At 47.1% G+C, this 20,264-nt stretch overlaps 1 protein-coding gene and 1 pseudogene across 1 annotated transcript in view; one reads left to right on the plus strand and one right to left on the minus strand.

Annotated features, from left to right (window-relative positions):
- The window catches only part of LOC122924966 (zinc finger protein OZF-like), a 212,771-nt gene that overhangs the window by 144,007 nt on the left and 48,500 nt on the right, over positions 1-20,264 (plus strand). The gene's annotated exons all lie outside the window — the stretch shown is intronic.
- The window catches only part of LOC122924958, a 93,498-nt pseudogene that overhangs the window by 37,460 nt on the left and 35,774 nt on the right, over positions 1-20,264 (minus strand).

The following is a 20,264-nucleotide window of genomic DNA, read 5'->3' on the forward strand; positions in this document are numbered from 1 at the left end:
ACCACCACCATCCTGAGCTGCTTTCAATGGCTCAACTAATAAAGTTTTGCTTCCCATAAAGCAGATCCTGGATTTGAGACCCAGCAATATTCCCCTAAGCACCTCCATCCCTTCCACAGGACTCCTTACAGCTCAGCCGAAGGGCCCTTCCCTGAGGAAATCCCCATCCCTATGACGGGACTCCTTACAGTGCAGCAGAGCCGGTGAGGGCGAGGACACGATCAGGTCAGTTACTGAGTCTGCATTTTGGTTTCTATTCTATTTCTATTAATTGCCCAGACCAAACTCCACGTGTGATCCCAGCCTTATAAAGCTTTCTATAAGTTCCTGACAGAATCCAGGATTCTGCTCTACACCCGGTCATGACTTATATATAAACGTCCGACCATCTCTGACAACCAGGCCTGCACTCTTCCGACATTTTACCCGACAACACTTTAATTTAACAAGTTTATGTAAAAGGATCCGTCAGCACATTCCTCAACACAACCTGCATTCATTATTTAACAGATCTTAGCCCTGAGGATAGAAGAATCCATGTCATAATACACACCTAGAGCCATAGGCGTGCGCAGCCTATTGCATTAGGGTGTGCACCCTAAAGCACAAACACACGCCGCGCGCGCGTGTGTATGTATGTATGTATATATATACACACACACACACACAAATACACTAAGGGGTATCAGGGTATATTATTATACAGGGGTAATATAACTAAGGGCTATCAGAGTAAATTATACAGGAGTAATATAACTGAGGAGGGCTATCAGGGACATTATACAGGGGTAATATAACTTATATTATATCAGTTATATTACCCCTTAATCATGTCGCCTGAGATAGCCCTCCTCAGTTATATTACCCCTGTATAATAATGTACCCCTAATACCCCTTAGTTTTACCCCCTGTATAATTTACCCTGATCCTTCAGTTATATTACCCCCTGTAATTTACCCTGATACCCCTCAGTTATACGGTATCATATAAGTGAGGGGTATCAGGGTACATTATACAGAGGTGTAATTGAGGAGGGGTAGCAAGCAGCAGGAAACATACAGGGCAGAGTTCCAGTGGCGTAGCGTGGGTTGCCAGCACCTGGGGCAAGCCAAGTATTGCCCCCACCCCCCCCAACCTGTGAACACGCCCCTTTTTACAAATAATGCAGTACCTGTCACCTACAGTCCTATGAAACACCACAGATAACACAGTGATAACTGAGTACAGATAATGTAGCAGATGTCACCTGCAGTCCTATGTAATACCACAGATAACACAGTGGTAACTCTGTGAGTACAGATAATGTGTTAGATGGGTGTGAGGCCCCAGAATTCAGAACACGTACAGTGTGACCTGAAGTCGGGGGGCAGGCTTCGGCAGTGTGAGCTGGGGACATGGGCTGCTAGATGGCCACTAGCACATCCGCAATACCCAGTCCCCATAGCTCTGTGTGCTTTTATTGTGTTAAAAAACTGTTTTGATCCATATGCAAATGACCGGATATGAGTCCTGTATCCGGAGATGAGTCAAGCGGAAAGGAGCCCAGCACCGCCCCGCGTCCTCCGAATCTCCTCCTTGCTGGCTGACGTCACAGAGCTGGAGCGCCGAAATCTCGCGATGCGCGAGCTAGCGCATGCGTAGTTCGTTCCCTGTGCTGATGCCAGTACAGGGAATGAACATGATGCCGACACTGCGCATGCGCTAGCTCGCTCATCACGCGATTTCGGCGCTCCAGCTCTGTGACGTCAGCCAGCAAGGAGGAGATTCGGAGGACGCGGGGCGGTGCTGGGCTCCTTTCCGCTTGACTCATCTCCGGATACAGGACTCATATCCGGTCATTTGCATATTCCCTTTAATATTATAATGGCCCCCTCTGTATTAGGCTCCATTCACACATCCGCAAAATGTGTCTGCATCCATTCCGCAATTGTGTGGAATGGGTGCGGGCCCATGCATTCTCTATGGGGACGGAATGGATGCGGAAAGCACACAGTGTGCTCTTCGCATCCGCATTTCCGGAGCGGCCTGCCGAACTTCCGGTCCGTGGCTCTGGAAAAAAAATAGAACATGTGCTATTCTTGTCCGCAGCTGTGGACAAAAATAGGCTGTTCTATGGGGGTGCCGGCCGGGTGTATTGCGGATCCGCAAAACACTACGGACGTGTGAATGGACCCAAATAGTAATAATTATGGCGCTCTTCAGCCCCTCCAGCATACAGTCCCATGTAAAATACATCACTCCTTGCCTTCAGCCCCTCCAGCATACAGTCCCATGTAAATAATATCACCCTTCCTCTCTTCGCTGCCTGCCTTGAGCTCCTTCAGCATACAGTCCCATGTAAAATACATCACGCCCCGCCTTCAGCCCCTCCAAAATACAGTCCCATGTAAAATACTAATCTCCCCCGGCCTTCAGCCCTTCCAGCAAAATAAAATAATATCATCTCTCCTGCCTTCAGCCCCTCCAGCATACAGTCCCATGTAAAATACATCACTCTCTCTGCCTTCAGCCCCTCCAGCATACAGTCCCATGTAAAATACATCACTCTCTCTGCCTTTAGCCCCTCCAGCATACAGTCCCATGTAAAATACATCACTCTCTCTGCCTTTAGCCTCTCCAGCGTACAGTCCCATGTAAAATACATCACTCTCTCTGCCTTTAGCCCCTCCAGCATACAGTCTCATGTAAAATACATCACTCTCTCTCTGCCTTTAGCCCCTCCAGCATACAGTCCCATGTAAAATACATCACTCTCTCTCTGCCTTTAGCCTCTCCAGCATACAGTCCCATGTAAATAATATCACTTCACCCCCCTCTCTTCAGACCCCTCTAACAGTCTCCAGTGTACAATGATTATTCCTCCTCCCTTCAGCCCCTGCAAAAAGCCCCCCAAGTCCATATAACAGTCACTCTTCTCCTCCACAGACTTACCTATGGCTTCTGCTCCTCTCCAATATCCGGCATATCTTGAGGCCCCGCCCCCTGTATGATGAGACTCCACCTCTTTCCCGACATCATACCTCCCTAGAGCAAATCCATTCTAGCGCTCTACTGTCTCATAGGCTTCAGACCACTAGTGAAGGATCGCATCAGGAGTTGGCAGATGGCAGTGCAGCGAGGAGGTGATGATTAGGGTGTGCCCAGGCACCCCCGGCACACCCCGTGCGCACGCCTATGCCTAGAGCTGAATTCACACTGTCTTTTTTAGTGCAACTCCTCCCCTGCTGCTGCTGAAATCTCACACTGTTCAGTACAGGCTGAGGTCTCGCTGGAGAAGTTTCAGTGCAGGCTTCCATCTGCTGCTTTATTTTACTGCACATTGTACTGAGCATGTGCATCCAACAAATATGTAGCAGCTTCACATTTGTTACAGCAGTAATATGTAATAAAGATATAAAATCTTCCATTATCACCTGATTATTTTTATATTACATACAGTACAGACCAAAAGTTTGGACACACCTTCTCATTCAAATAATTTTCTTTATTTTCATGACTATGAAAATTGTATATTCACACTGAAGGCATCAAAACTATGAATTAACACATGTGGAATTATATACATAACAAAAAAGTGTGAAACAACTGAAAATATGTCATATTCTAGGTTCTTCACAGTTGCCACCTTTTGCTTTGATTACTGCTTTGCACACTCTTGGCATTCTCTTGATGAGCTTCAAGAGGTGGTCACCTGAAATGGTCTTCCAACAGTCTTGAAGGAGTTCCCAGAGATGCTTAGCACTTGTTGGCCCTTTTGCCTTCACTCTGCGGTCCAGCTCACCCCAAACCATCTCGATTGGGTTCAGGTCCGGTGACTGTGGAGGCCAGGTCATCTGGCGCAGCACCCCATCACTCTCCTTCATGGTCAAATAGCCCTTACTTTCAAAGTTTTCCCAATTTTTCGGACTGACTGACCTTCATTTTTTAAAGTAATGATGGCCACTCGTTTTTCTTTACTTAGAATTTGTATTATGGCAAGAAAAAAGCAGCTAACAGTCTATTCAGTAGGACTATCAGCTGTGTATCCACCTGACTTCTCCTCAACGCAACTGATGGTCCCAACCCCGTTTATAAGGCAAGAAATCCCACTTATTAAACCTGACAGGGCACACCTGTGAAGTGAAAACCATTTCAGATGACTACCTCTTGAAGCTCATCAAGAGAATGCCAAGAGTGTGCAAAGCAGTAATCAAAGCAAAAGGTGGCTACTTTGAAGAACCTAGAATATGACAGATTTTCACTTGTTTCACACTTGTTTGTTATGTATATAATTCCATAAAAAAACTCATAGTTTTGATGCCTTCAGTGTGAATCTACAATTTTCATAGTCATGAAAATAAAGAAAACTCTTTGAATCAGAAGGTGTGTCCAAACTTTTGGTCTGTACTGTATGTAAACTGCCTGAAAAAACATATAAGAAAAGAAACATAAATAAAACAAAATGAAAGTAATAAACCTTTCAAGTATCGGATGTGGTCCGAGTCTGTAGGGAGAGTCTTATATCTCACCTAATTCCGATAACAGTCCAAGATCGAGAGTCAGAGGGAGTACCTGAGATTTCCCCAAACTAAGACTGCTCTTCTATCTTCATCGTCCTCGTCCCTTTGGCATAAAAATACGTCTAGCTATGTTGGAGCGGGTTTTGGGGGGTGCTTCCTCCATAGGTCCCACAAGGTCTTAAATGCCTCATATCTGTTTAGTCTGATTGCAGTCATTTCCTGCACAGAGATCCTCTAAAATATTATGGACAATCTGGTCCTGACCACACAATCCTACCTTTACTAATTAGTTGAGCGGACACCTGGATGTTCGGGTTCGACCGAACTTCACCAAAAAGTTCGAGTTCGGGACCCAAACTTGAACCCGAACCCCATTGAAGTCAATGGGGATCCGAACTTTTGAGCACTAAAAATGTCATGGAAAGGGCTAGAGGGCTGCACATGCCAGCAAAATGTGGTTAAGAGCATGGCAAGTGCTCTGCAAACAAATATGGATAGGGAAATGACTTCAAATAACAAAATATGTAAAAATATAAAATAATAATCTTGATCTAGGACAGTAATGGTGAAACTTTTAGAGACTAAGTGCCCAAACTGCAACCCAAAACCCTCTTTTTTATTGCAAAGACGGCAATCTAACCTGAATACTACAGTCCAATACAGTATATCTTCCATGTACTTCATCACTTAGCTATAATAGCCGTAGCCGCATACATTCAATGCGCTGCCTGTGCTGTTCATAGTACGCCCTGCGCTGATTAATGGTAGCAAAAGTCTAAGGCATATTAGTACACCATAGACTTTTTCCAGGGTTCAGAGTGCCGCCTCTGGCACCTGTGCCATAGGTTCACCATCACTGATCTAGGAGGACGAGGTCCATATGGACTAGGAGGTTGAGGAGGCAGTGGATGTGGCGGTGTAGGTGGAAGCGGCGGGGGAGGAGGAGGAGGTAGCCTACACTGCTTTTTGACTTTAAATTTATTTTTATTTTTTTAAATTAGTGTACACCCCAAAACATTGGGAAATATAACCTGTGATAACCCCCTCCAGTCGTGCAAAACACACGTTCATAAATACACTGGCTGCAGGGCAGGCCAGCACCTCCAAGGTGTAAAGGGCAAGCTCAGGCCATGTACCCAATTTAGAGACCCAGAAGTTGCCGGGGGCAGACCCATCAGTCAGTTCGTGTAGGAGTGTGCAAACATACTGCCCCACCATGTCGCATTTCCCCGTAATGTTCACGATCCAATTGGATAACTGCTCTATAAACTTTCGATGTTCATTTCTGCGCCTACCATGTTGATCACGTCTAGCGGCGAATGATGGGTTCCACGCCGTAGAGGGAGCGTGAGAATGAGAGACTACATCCAAGTGAGATCAATGGATGAAATTTAATTGTGATTGAGCGGAAATGTGGGAGAAGCTATTGAAACTGAAGAATTGAAGGAAAGGAGGGGACGCGCGGCAATTACCCAGTCCCGACTCGGGGAGGTAGTGACGATAAATAACAATACAGGACTCTTAAGATGCCCTGTTATTGGAAAGATTAATAAAAAATTATAGGGAATGTGACTAGGGGATTTAGGATTTGGAAACGTTAGCCAGAAAAGGCCCTGCTGCCGCTTTGTTGACTCTAGATAACTTCTGCCTGATCGCACGTTGCCGTGACGTCCACCATCCATTTGGATATCTTCTCTATCAACTTTCGATGTTCTTTTCTGCTCCTACCATGTTGATCATGGTTATCGGCGAATCAGGGTTCCACACCAGAGAGGAAGCGTGAAAAAGAGAGACCACATCCAAGGGAGGATTCATTTTTTAAAATTAAATATGATCGAGCGGAAATATGGGACAAAGCGCAAATGTGGGACAAGTTGTTAAAGTTTAAGCATTGAATGAAAGGAGAATTTTTGAAATTTAATTCCCTGTCATCTATGCAGAGAAGGGATTTGTATACGGCAAAATTGGTAAAATGTCACCTGACAATGTAACAGACGATTTTTTTGAAATTTATGTCCCTGTCACCTATGCAGAGCAGGGGTTTAATCATGGCAAAAATGGTCAAATTTCACCCAAGAATGTAACAGACAAATTAGTGAAATTTGTTTACCTGTCTACTAGGTATAGCAGGGGTATATCACACCCAAACATTGGTGAATTTCACCAGAAAATGTAACAGACAAATTAGTGAAATGCCATAAAATACGTACAAAAAAATAAAAATAAACGTGATTTAAGAGGTGGAGTTCCATATGGAGTAGGAGTTTGACTAGGCGGTGGACGTAGCGGTGTAGGTGGAAGTGGTGGTGTAGGAGGACGAGGTAGCCAACACTGGTTTTTGGGTTTTATTTTTAATTATTATTTTTTATTAGGGTACACTCCAAAAAATGTGTGAAATATCCAAAATACAACAATGAGCAATTGCGCTGCAGTATAACAATGGCTGCTTAGTGCCGGTATACATGTCTATTCTGCACAAGGTACAGACAAGTCCTGAGGGATCCATGCCTGGTTCATTTTATTGAACATGAGCTTGTCCACGTTGGCTGTGGACAGGCAGCTGCACTTGTCTGTGATGACGCCCCCTGCCGAGCTAAACACATGTTCAGATAATACACTGGCTGCAGGGCAGGCCAGCACCTCCAAGGCGTAAAGGGCAAGCTCAGGCCCTGTGCCCAATTTGGAGACCCAGAAGTTGAAGGGGGCAGACCCGTCATTCAGTACGTGTAGGCGTGTGCACACATACTGCTCCACCATGTTGGTGAAATGCTGCCTCCTGCTAAGACGTTCCATATCAGCTGGTGGTGCTGGTTGTTGTGGCGTGCTGACAAAGCTTTTCCACATTTCGGCCATGCTAACCCTGCCTTCTGAGGTGCTGGCGGTGCCCCAGCTGCGTTGGTGACCTCTTCCTCCTCCTCTGCCTTCGCCTTGTGCTTCCACTGTGCCCCCGCTGTCAGGTGGGAATGCCACCAGCAGCGCGTCTACCAGCGTGCGCTTATACTCGCGCATCTTATGATCACGCTCCAGTGGCAGAATTAAGGACGGTACGTTGTCCTTGTAACGGGGATCCAGCAGCGTGGCCACCCAGTAATCAGCACAAGTTAGAATGTGGGCGACTCGGCGGTCGTGGCAGAGACACTGCAGCATGTAATCGCTCATGTGTGCCAGGCTGCCCAGAGGCAATGAAAAGCTGTCCTCTGTGGGAGGTGTATAGTCTGTGTCCTCTGTATCCCCCCAGCCACGCATCAGTAATGGCCATTAGCTGGTCTGGGTGCCACTCTGCTGTGAACAAGGTTCCTCCTCCTCCATTTCTTCCTCCTCGTCATCCTCCAGAACTGTGCCCTGGCTGGACAATTGTGTACCTGGCATTTGTGGCTGCAGAAACCCACCCTCTGAGCAACTTGTGAATGACTGGCCGGAAAACCCTACAAAATTATCCCTCATCCTCCTCCTGCGCCACATCCTCTTCCATCATTGCCGCAGCGTTTTTTCAAGGAGGCATAGAAGTGGGATAGTAACGCTGAGAACGGCGTCATCGGCACTGGCCATGTTGGTGGAGTACTCAAAACAGTGCAACAAGGAACAGAGGTCTCGCATGGAGGCCCAGTCATTGGTGGTGAAGTGGTGCTGTTCCGCAGAGCGACTGACCCGTGCGTGCTGCAGCTGAAACTCCACTATGGCCTGCTGCTGCTCGCACAGTCTGTCCAGCATGTGCAAGGTGGAGTTCCACCTTGTGGGCATGTTGCATATGAGGTGGTAAGCGGGAAGGCCGAAGTTACGCTGCAGCGCTGACAGGCGCCGAAAGCGCGCACAGACGGCCTGCATTTTATGCAGCAGCTCTGACATATGGGGGTAATTTTTAAGGAACCTCTGCACCACCAAATTCAGCACATGCACCAGGCAAGGCATGCGAGTCAACCTGGCTAGTCCCAGAGCTGCTACGAGATTTCGCCCATTATCGCACACCACCAGGCTGGGCTTGAGGCTCACTGGCACCAACCACTCATCGGTCTGTTGTTCAAGGCCCGTCCACAGCTCCTGCGCGGTGTGGGGTTTGTCCCCCAAACAGATACGTTTTAAAACTGCCAGCTGTCGTTTACCCCTGGCTGTGCTGAAGTTGGTGGTGAAGGTGTTACGCTGACCGGATGAGGACCCGGTAGAGGATAAAGAAGCGGAGTAGGAGGAGGAAGGAACAGGAGGCAAACTGAAGCACCCTGCAATCCTCGTTGGTGGAAGGACATGCTCCAAACTGCTATCCGCCTCAGGCCCAGGCGCCACTGCATTTACCCAGTGTGCTGTTAGGGAGATATAATGTCCCTAACTGTGCTTACTGGTCCACGTATCTGTAGTTAGGTGGACCTTGCCACAGATGGTGTTGCGCAGTGCACACCTGATTTTGTCCCCCACTTGGTTGTGCAGGGAAGGGATGGCTCGCCTGGAAAAGTACTGGCAGCTGGGCACGACGTACTGTGGGACAGCCACCGCCATAAGGCTTTTAAAACTCTCCGTCTCCACCAGATGGAATTACAAAATTTCAAAGGACAGGGATTGCGGGTGGGTAGGGGGGTACTTCCTCTTCCGCTCCAGTGTTTGGCAGATGGAGAGCTGAACGCTTCTGTGGGACATTGTGGAGATGCTTGTGCCAGTTAGTGGTGTTGCTGGCAGATCCTCTGTTTGCGGGGTGGCAGGTGGCACTGTCACTCCAGAGGGGGATGAAGAGGCCAAGACTGCAGCAGAAGAGGAAGCAGGAGGAGCCAGAGACCTTTCTTGGTTTTTGAGGTGTCTACTCCACTGCAGCTCGTGCTTTGCACTTAAATGCCTGGTCATGCAGGTTGTGCTCAGGTTGAGAACGTTAATGCCTCGCTTCAGGCTCTGATTGCACAGCGTGCAAACCACTCGTGTCTTGTCATCAGTACATTGTCTGAAGAACTGCCACGCCAGGGAACTCCTTGGAGCTGGCTTTGGTGTGCTCGGTCCCCTGCTGCGGTGGAGCAGTAGCAGGCGTACTGTCTAGGGGACGGCCGCGCCGTTTTTGCACCCTGCTCCCTCTTCTGCTGTGTTGGTGGCTCTGTGCGACCACCGCCTCTTCCTCCGAACTACACAGGTCAGTCGCATGACCTTGATTCCATGTGGGGTCAAGGACCTCATCTTCCACCCAGTCTTCACCCCTGCCCTCTTTGTCGGTCTGCACACTGCAGAAAGCCACGGCAGTTGGCACCTGTGTTTTGTCATCATCCGAGACGTGCTGCGGTGGTCCTCCCATGCACTCATCTTGAAACATAAGTGGTTGGGCATCGGTGCACTCAATCTAATCCACTTCTGGGGCAGGGCTAGGTGGATGGCCCGGGAAACCCTGCTAACAGAGTCATCAAAAAGCAGAAGAGACTGCTGCATGACTTGGGGCTCAGACTGCTTGGCTGATTTGCAAGGGGGTGAGGTGAAAGACTGATGGACATCGGCGGAAGGTGCCAACTGTGGTCTTTCAACAGGAGACTGGGTGGGAGACAATGTGACGGGACTGGATCCACTGTCAGCAACCCAATCTACTATCGCCTGTACTTGTTCAGGCCTCACCATTCGTAGAGCAGCATTAGGTCTGACCAAATACCGCTGCAGGTTCTGTCGCCTACTCGCACCTGAGGAAGGGGTTTCACTTGTGCGTGTAGCTGGCACAGATTGACCACGTCCTCTCCCTGCAACAGGAGCTCCACCAGCAGCACCACGACCAGGGCCACGTCCCTTATTTGACGCTCTCCTCATATTTCTCAAATTTAAGATATTGCCCAAATTGGGTGTTTTTTTTAATAACAGAATAGAACAAGAGGATCTAACGCGTGTATCTCACACTGGCAGATGCAGCTAAGGCTGCAAAACTCAGTATTTTGCCTAAAATGGGTGTTTTTGCCAGAAAAGAACTGATCAGGCATATCCCAATGCATTGTGAATGGATAGAAATCCGTTCAGTTTGCATCAGTATGCCTTCCGTTCAGTCACTGTCAGGTGTTTTGGCCGGACATAATACTGCGGCATGCTGCGGTATTATGTCCGTCCAAAATGCCTGATCAGTCGCCGGAATGCCGGATTAATTCCCATTAGTGCAGGATTCGGCATTGCAAAACAAATGAAGGACGGATCCGTCCTTCCGGTCTGCGCATGCTGTGAAAAAGACTGCAAGACGGATCCGTCCATTCGTATGACAAGCGGAGAGACGGATCCGTTCTTGCAATGCATTTGTAGACGGATCCGCACACGGATCTGTCTACAAATGCTGTCAGTTGTCACACTGATCGGCGGATCCGGCAGGCAGCTCCGACGACGGAACTGCCTGCCGGATCACGCTAACGCTAGTGTGAAAGTACCCTAAGGCTGCAAAATTCAGTATGTGGGTGTTTTCTTTAAACCCAGAATATTATTGCTGTATTTCAAGCTTGTATCTCACACTGACAGATGCAGACAAGGCCGCAAATTTAGTATTTGGTCCAAAATGGGTGTTTTTTCAATAACAGAATATGAATTTCACTCTGACAGATGCAACCAGAGCTGTAAAATTTAGTATTTTGCCCAAAAAGGGTGTTTTTTTAAAACCCAGAAAATTCTAGCTGTATTTGTAGCCTAAATTGCACACTGACTAAGGCTGGGTTCACACGGGCATGTCCAGATTAGGTCCGGATGAGTCCCGGTGTATTGCGGCAAACCCGCGCGATTAGGTACGCAATTGCAGTCAGTTTTGACTGCGATTGCATTCCGATGTTCCATTTTTATCGCGCGGGTGCAATGTGTTTTGCACGCGCGTGATAAAAAACCGACTGTGGTACCCAGACCCGAACTTCTTCACAGAAGTTCAGCTTTGGGTTCGGTGTTGTGTAGATGTTATTATTTTCCCTTATAACATGGTTATAAGGGAAAATAATAGCATTCTGAATACAGAATGCTTAGTACAGTAGCGCTGGAGGGGTTAAAAAAACTCACCTTCTCCTCTTGATCGCGTAGTTCCCGGTCTCTTCTTTACTTCTTTAATGATGAGCTGTCGGCTAAAGGACCTGTAGTGACATCAGATCACATGCTCCAATCACATGGTACATCACTGTGGTGATGGACCATGTGATTGGAGCATGTGATCTGACGTCACCACAGGTCCTAGCCGGTAATTCATCATTAAAGAAGTAAAGAAGAGACCCGGAACTACGCGATCAAGAGGAGAAGGTGAGTTTTTTAACCCCTCCAGCGCTATTGTACTAAGCATTCTGTATTCAGAATGCTATTATTTCCCTTATAACCATGTTATAAGGGAAAATAATACAGTGACTAGATTGTCACCTAGCAACCATGCGTGAAAATCGCACCGCATCCGCACTTGCTTGCGGATGCTTGCGATTTTCACTCAGCCCCATTCACTTCTATGGGGCCAGAATATAGAGCATGCTGCGAGTTTCAAGCATTGCAGAAGTGATGCGTGAAAAAAAACGCTCATGTGCACAGACCCATTGAAATGAATGGTGCCGGATTCAGTGCGGGTGCAATGCGTTCACCTCCCGCATTGCACCCGCGCGGAAATCTCGCCCGTGTGAACTCAGCCTAATGCTGCAGAGGCACCAGATGGAGGGTCTTGCCAAAAATGGGTGTTTTTTTTAAACCGAAATTATTATTGCAGTATTTCAAGCTTGAATTTGAATGTCACAAATGCACATATGCAGGGCTGGTGCACTGAGCCGGTACGAGGCTCTTATTGTTTTACCGAGTTGTCATTTTTAATGGTTCCATTTTGGGGAACTTACAATTTATTGACCAATTTACATTTTTTGGGGGGTGAAGAATGGAAAAAAATACTGAATCCAACTTTTTGTTATTTTCACACACTGCTCTGTTCTATATGAATACGTTCTCCTTATTCTAGGGGTCGTTATAAATGTGTCTGAACCAAATATATAGAACAATTCTAACGACGTTATTTTTCATTGTATACATTTTTTTCTTCTTTTTTTTGTTGCGGAGGGGGAAGAATCCTACTTCTCTTTCTTCCTAGGGGACTTGAAGCTGTGATCCTTTTATCACTTGTATAATGCTTTGCAGTTGATAGTTTTCCATAGCATTACTGGCGGTAGTACACTGACCGGCGATCTATTAGGCTGCACCGCTGGGGTCTCCTATTACACAGCAGGTCTGGGGTCTTTGTGAGGCCTCTGGGCGCCATTGTACCTGATTGAAACCCCACAATGACATTTTGGGGTGCCTATGGCCAGACAGATGGAGACCCAGCCTCGTCTCAACCACTTAGATGTTGCTACAGATATGATGAACATTTCCATTATGAGTCCAGTGTATTCATCAGATATGGGCTCCCCCCCCCCCCTCATACTACTGACTGACAGTAATAGGGAGAAGTCTGTCAATCAGCGGCAGGTGGGCAGTAAGAGCCTCATCTCCGGACTCCTAGCACTCACACTGCACTGCCACCATCAGTGACTTCTCCAGAACTACTGCAGAGTCACACGTATGTGATAGACCAGAGACATCAGCCGGTCACCGCTCAGAGAGGGGGCATAAGGGGGAAAGGTTTCCTCATAGACCTTATAGGAGACCCCCAGAAGACATGTTCCCGGAGAGCTGTATAGTGGGCACTAGATTATAGACATCAGCCGGTCACCGCTCAGAGAGGGGGCATAAGGGGGGAAAGGTTCCCTCCATAGACCCTTATAGGAGACCCCCAGAAGACATGTTCCCGGAGAGCTGTATAGTGGGCACTAGATTATAGACATCAGCCGGTCACCGCTCAGAGAGGGGGGATAAGGGGGGAAAGGTTCCCTCCATAGACCCTTATAGGAGACCCCCAGAAGACATGTTCCTGGAGAGCTGTATAGTGGGCACTAGATTACAGACATCAGCCGGTCACCGCTCAGAGAGGGGGCATAAGGGGGGAAAGGTTCCCTCATAGACCCTTATAGGAGACCCCCAGAAGACATGTTCCCGGAGAGCTGTATAGTGGGCACTAGATTATAGACATCAGCCTGTCACCGCTCAGAGAGGGGGCATAAGGGGGAAAGGTTCCCTCCATAGACCCTTATAGGAGACCCCCAGAAGACATGTTCCCGGAGAGCTGTATAGTGGGCACTAGATTATAGACATCAGCCGGTCACTGCTCAGAGAGGGGGCATAAGGGGGGAAAGGTTCTCTCCATAGACCCTTATAGGAGACCCCCAGAAGATATGTTCCCGGAGAGCTGTATAGTGGGCACTAGATTATAGACATCAGCCTGTCACCGCTCCGAGAGGGGCATAAGGGGGGAAAGGTTCCTTTATAGACCCTTATAGGAGACCCCCAGAAGACATTACACACTGCACATGACGGCTCTTACCTTGTGATATAAGGGGCTGGTGCTCCTCCATTACATGTCACTGCACACACGTGTATACACTGCACATGACGGCTCTTACCTTGTGATATAAGAGGCTGGTGCTCCTCCATCATGGCCTCCTTGTACAGATCCTTGTGTCCTTCTATATACTCCCACTCCTCCATGGAGAAATAGACAGTGACGTCCTGACACCTTATAGGAACCTGACAACACAATGACACCGTCATCACCCAGACCCCTCCAGTGCTGTTACTGGAGAATTTCCCAGCATTCCCAGCAGTGTCACCTCTCCAGTCAGCAGCTCCATCATCTTGTGGGTGAGTTCTAGGATCTTCTGCTCATGTATCAGGGGGGGAGGGGGAGGCTTTGTGATGGGGTGAGGGGTCCTGCTCCGCCCTCCTGACTCCTGGAGATGGATGATGGGAGTCACACAGTCCCCCGATGTCTTCTTCACTATTGTGTACTCCTGTGGATGGAGAGAGACACTTAGGGAATAAACCCTTCAGGGGCCATGTGCGCTCCTCCGGCTCTTTCCTCCAGGGTACAATGTGCCTACTTACCTTCTCATGGCTCCTACAACATGACTATTGGTCACTGGTCACATGACACATCACTCACCATATTGGGGGCTGATCTTCAGGTTCTCCATCACTTGGAAGGTCTGGAGGCCGTTCTCCAGGACCCTGGACTCTTCCTATCACTTCCTATGATGGATTCTCCTTCACGATGTCTGACTTGTTACAGAATACAATAAAGAGGAGAGAAATCTAGAAAAGTTTACCTCTCCGCTCAGCAGGGAGATGATCTCCAAGGTGAGGTCTAATATTCTTCTGCTGATCTCCTTCCTGTCCATCCTTGGTGGTCGTTCAGGAGAAGAGGAGAGAACTGGAGGAGCTGGAGGCTTCTAGTACTGCAGGCGCCTTTATGAGAAGAGGAGAGGAAATCATCCAGGGGACAAGACCAGATGTCACCTCCAGAACCGCACTTCCTGAGCCTGGAGGGGCCCCGCTTCTCAGAGCCCCCACTACATGGATTCCAGGGGCCCCAACATGGAGATCTCTGGTGGCTCCACAGGAGATAAATGTCTGATAGATGCAGGTCCCACCTCTGGGCTGTGCTCAGCTGTGTCCAGTCTCTGACTAAGCTGAGGAGCGGAGAAGGATTCCTTGTGTGTAATGGAGGACAATCTCCAGAGGTGACATGTCTGAGCTCTCCACCACACTGTCTCCTCACCGCTCATCTTACCTGCAGGCTGGAGGAATGGCTGATACCAGAGAGAACAAGAGCCCTGACTACCGACCAGGACCTGCCCAGTATCTGCTGCACTGCCAGAGCTAAAGGACCTGGGGTGATGTCACCATCATGTGATCAGTGTAGGGGGTGGAGCTGAACTTTAACAAAGGATGACATCACCCCAGGTCCTAGAAATACCTGAAGCCTCATACATGAAATATAGAACTAAAATGAGGAGCTTTCTTTTCCGCTGTTATTATTGTGCGATTTCTTCACCAATTTATTTGATTTAACCAAAATGTCTACATTTCTTGTAATGTCTACTGATGAGCTTAAAACAATGCTTAGCCCTTTCCTGCACAATGAGGTACATGTAGTTCATCATGGTAGTGCAGACACAAAAGCTGTGCCCTCATAGTCCCCAGTGGGTGTGTGGATGTGACTGACCGTCATGTCCTGCAGGAACAGCCGGGATCAGAGAAGAATCTGATCAGAGATCGCCGTCAGCTGGATAAGGGGAACACTCCATGATATAATGGGGACATCTCTAATCGGAGAGCAGCAGCCGGAGATCAGATTCTCCTCCTGCCCTGAAGGCACCAAGGACAGAACCTGAAGTCACTTTCTCCATTCATGATTCCATACCTGTGGTGACATCTCCTGGAATGTTCTCCTCCATCTCACTCTTACACGGGGGATCGCCCATCATCCTCTCTTCTTCATCCTCCACTTTAATATCAGTCAGATATTCCCCCTGATTTGTCATCTGTAACAATTCAGTACAATACAGCAGACAGGTGGGAAATCTAACAGATCCACAGAAGAGACCCCCACAATCTATGACCCCTCTATGACTGCAGGACCCCCTATATAGATGTGTATAGGGCTCAGCTCCATCTACCTGAGGGTTCTCTGGGACCTTCTCCTCTGGACAGTCCTGGGAATACAGAGGACGGGGACATCTCTCTGGTGGATTTCTCCTCCTGGATCCATCTGTGGAGACAAAAGCACACCATGACTGAATACATGGCCTCCTGTAGATCTGTCTATAGATCAAGCAAAACAACTACTCCTCTCACTCTCCTCTCCACCAAGCTCTGAGGTGTTGGAGAAAGCTCTACATCTATATCCCCCTCCGAGTCTTTTTTTTCCCTGGGAAGACAAATCTTTTCTCCTATGGAGCTTTCATGGTGAATTGGGGAAAAAGAAAAGTATCAGATGAGAGAGACTGCCGCCCTGCTGGACAGGAACAGGAACCTCTGAGATCACTGAAACCCCCATTTTCCTCTGTAGGAAGTTTCATCGGAAGGACAGTTACGCCCTTTTTAGGTTGATCCTGCTGACATATCCAGTGTTATTGATGTATTTTATTAAGTATACATATTTGGTGGATACAAAATAAAACCCTTTAGGAGGAAATGGATCTACAGCCCCAGAAGAAGCAGCAAACGAGGAGAAACTCAGGTTGGGCGTTTTTATAGACTCCATGCGGCTTCCACACTGTAGATGTTCTGAGAAATTGCTTAACCCTTTCCTGCACAATAAGGTACATGTAGGTCACCGGCAACCACCCTCTGTATTAGTGGGAGAGGGGGAAAGATGTAGACAAAGAGATTTTTTCACTGCAGAGAGAGGGCATCTACTGTGGGCATCTACCGCGTACTGGAGATCCTTTTTGTAAACAGAGCAAAATAGTGGCAGTTTCGAATTCTCTCTGGTTGCCATTAGATCTATTTTTGGCTCTCCAACTCCACTGATGATCTGGTGGAACATTGTCTGATTGAGCGACCATTCTCCCGGCTCTAAAATGGTTCATACATAGTAACATAGTTTATAAGGCTGAAAAAAGTCCTCTGTCCATCCAGTTCAGTCTGTTATCCTGCGAGTTGATCCAGAGGAAGGCAAAAAAAAAACGTGAGGTAGAAGCCAATTTGCCTCATATTAGCGGAAAAGGCATCAGAATAACTCCCTGGATCAACGACCCCTCTTTAGTAGCTATAGCCTGTAATATTATTACACTCCAGAAATACATCCAGGCCCCTCCTGAACTCCTGTATTGTACTCACCATCACCACCTCCTCAGGCAGAGAGCTCCATAGTCTCACTGCTCTTACCGTAAAGAATCCTCTTCTATGTTTGTGTACAAGCCTTCTTTCCTCCAGACGCAGAGGATGTCCCCTTGTCACAGTCCTGGGGATAAATAGATGATGGGAGTGATCTCTGTACTGACCCCTGATATATTTATACATCGTTATTAGATCTCCCCTCAGTCGTCTTTTTTCTAAAGTGAATAAACCTAGTTTTGACAATCTTTCTGGGACCTGTACTCCACGCATTCCAGTTATTACTTTAGTTGCCCTCCTCTGAACCCTCTCCAGCTCTGCTATGTCTGCCTTATTCACAGGAGCCCAGAACTGTAGACAGTCCTCCATGTGTGGTCTGATTAGTGATGTGTAAAGTGGTAGGACTATGTTCTCATCACCGCCATCTATGCCCGTTTTGACTCAGTACATCTGCTTGAGTGTTGTTGGTACTTCTGATGTGTACTGCTGAGATTTTGACAGAACGTCACTCTGCCCAGTTCATGATTTTCTGACACTGTTTCGCCAGTGTCATTGACCTGGGGTCCCTTGCTTGTTGAGGTGGAACACACAGACATGATTGTCCGTCTGTATTTATATTTCTTTGTTCACCAGAAGTTGAAAGTGTTTCAGGGCCAGATATATCACTTTCATCTCCCTCATATTGCACGAAAGGCAGCGATGCTGGGACTGCCACGATCCTGCCACGTGACCTGTTCCGCTATTCCAATGGGGTCCCCCGCAGGCCGAGCCCCATTGGACCGCGAAACAGGAGAGTGTCTTACACAACCTTATGGATTCCATCTTGGAAAAGATTTTCTTCAGATACTTGTTTAGAAATAGAAGATGTATAATTAGTCTCCATCTGCCGTCTGGTTTGGGAACCGCAAAAAGAATTAACTCCAAAATTCCACTGGGATCAATCAGGGAATGGATGATGTCGTGTCATCCATGTCATTCCAGGGATCAATCAGGGAATGGATGATGTCGTGCGTACCCAGCATGATCAAGTGGTGAGGTCATCACGCTCTTCGCAGGTCTGTTGGTGGATTTTCTTCAATCAAGACAGGAGCAGATAGTCTCTCCGCAAGCAAGTGGATGACGTGGGTATAATTTTTTTTATTTTTGCCCACCATTTTAGGAAAAATTGATTTGTTATCACAAAGCATGAGGAAAGTACACTTGGGATACTTTGATTCGCTCGACACTAATACTGACAATTTGTTTGGAGGCAGGGTTTTGAACTCTAGTGCGTAACCTTCTTGGACTGTGGACAAGACCCAGAAATGAATGGTGACACTTGCTAAAGGTGAGCAAATTCTTGCAATCTGGAACCTACAGACGGCAGAGCAAGGCTGGTGTCAGAACTGGGTTTTCTTGAATTTCTTGGGAAAGGAAGAGCTCTGGTTCCCAGTGGCAGCCCTGGAACGTTGCCTTCCAAACCCGCAATAGGTTTGACTATTTCTCTTTGCGAACGAAAAGGCTGTGGTATGAATTCCCTTGGAACCTAGGGAAGAGAATTGCCTTTCTCTTTACTGAGATTTCGCAAGACATCTTTAAGTTCTTCGCCAAACAAGCTAGGGGGATGGAAGGGCAGAGAACAAAAATGTCGCTTGGAGGCTACATCTCCCAACTAAAATCACAAAGAATATCTCCTGCCAATTTTAAACTGGACAAAGATTTTTTTCTCTTACTCCATCCAGTAGGTCTTGACCAATTTGACTTAAAGTGGTCCTCCAGGAATTAAGAATATGAAAATGTTTAAATATTACTTTATTATAAATATATTCCCAAATACCTTTCAATAGTTATAGTGGCTGTTTTTTTCTAGGGAGAAATCATTAGGAGAAATAAAATGGCTGCTGTCCTATTAGTACATACAAAATCTGTCGAATCACACAGCAGGACAAGTTACTTCACAACACTGAGCTAAAGAGATGCCTCATATTCCCCTCTGTGCTTTCCAGGGACTATGATCCTGAATGCAGTTTGATATGCTCTTGAGCTGAAGCTCTGGAGGAATGGAGTTCATGAGAAGACATGAAATACAGAGAGGACAGACTGTGGTAATGTGTTGCTATGGTAATGGAGAGCATACAAGTACTGCTGCTCATTATTATACCCCCACCTCCTCTCCATACTTCACCTTTTATGAACTTCATTCCTACAGAGATTCAGCTGACGATTGTATCATGTGTATTTAGGATCATAATCCCTGACAAGCAGAGAGGAGGATGTTGTGAAGTAACTTGTCCTGTGTGATTAGGACAGGTTAAGGGTGTACTAATAGGATGGCAATCACAAAACGTAGAGTAGTGGAATCGCACTCACCGGATCTCACGGTCGTCAGGCATGCAACAGCCCCCCTGGAGTCCAAGATCCATCAGGGCTCCTAGGTAACAAGTCCCAAAAAAGAAGATGGAGGCAGCATTCCGATACACGTGTTTGATAAAGGCTGTGTATCAGCCGAAACGTCACGACCTGTTGCACGCTTGTTCACCTTGGCGGTTCCCATTAAAGGGATTTTTGTATCGGAATGCTGCCTCCATCTTCTTTTTTGGGACTAATAGGATGGCAGCCATTTTGCTTCCCCTGATGATTGCTCCCCAGGCAAAATGAGCCATTATAACTAATGAAAGGTATTTGGGAATATATTTATAATAAAATAATATTTAAGTATTTAAATTTTTTTAATTCCCGGAGAACCCCTTTAACCAGAGCTAAAGGGCTCTTGCCACTGGAACCACAACGAGTGATGCTTTAGATACTGCAGCAGAAATGTGATAGCTTCTGCACAGCACAGCATCCTCTTTATGGTCAAGAGGTCAATCGTTGGTAGGAAAGATAGATTTTTTTTGGCCTGTCACTTAAATGTCAACTTTACGTGGCATTTCCTTAGGAATCGGATCAAAGTTTATAAACTGCCCCAAATCTAGACCCATAATCAAGTCTTTGCCTTGCTCAGAAACAGAACTTTTACCTCAGGGTGACTAAGTAGCACTTTAGCTTTTTTACATGGGAAATAAAATAAAGTATTTTTATTTATTTTGTTGCCTTATGAGAACAGCTTTAATGAGTCTAGCAGCTTTATCTTTATGG

This window comes from Bufo gargarizans, chromosome 1 (genome assembly GCF_014858855.1).
Source record: "Bufo gargarizans isolate SCDJY-AF-19 chromosome 1, ASM1485885v1, whole genome shotgun sequence".
Classification (NCBI taxonomy): domain Eukaryota; kingdom Metazoa; phylum Chordata; class Amphibia; order Anura; family Bufonidae; genus Bufo; species Bufo gargarizans.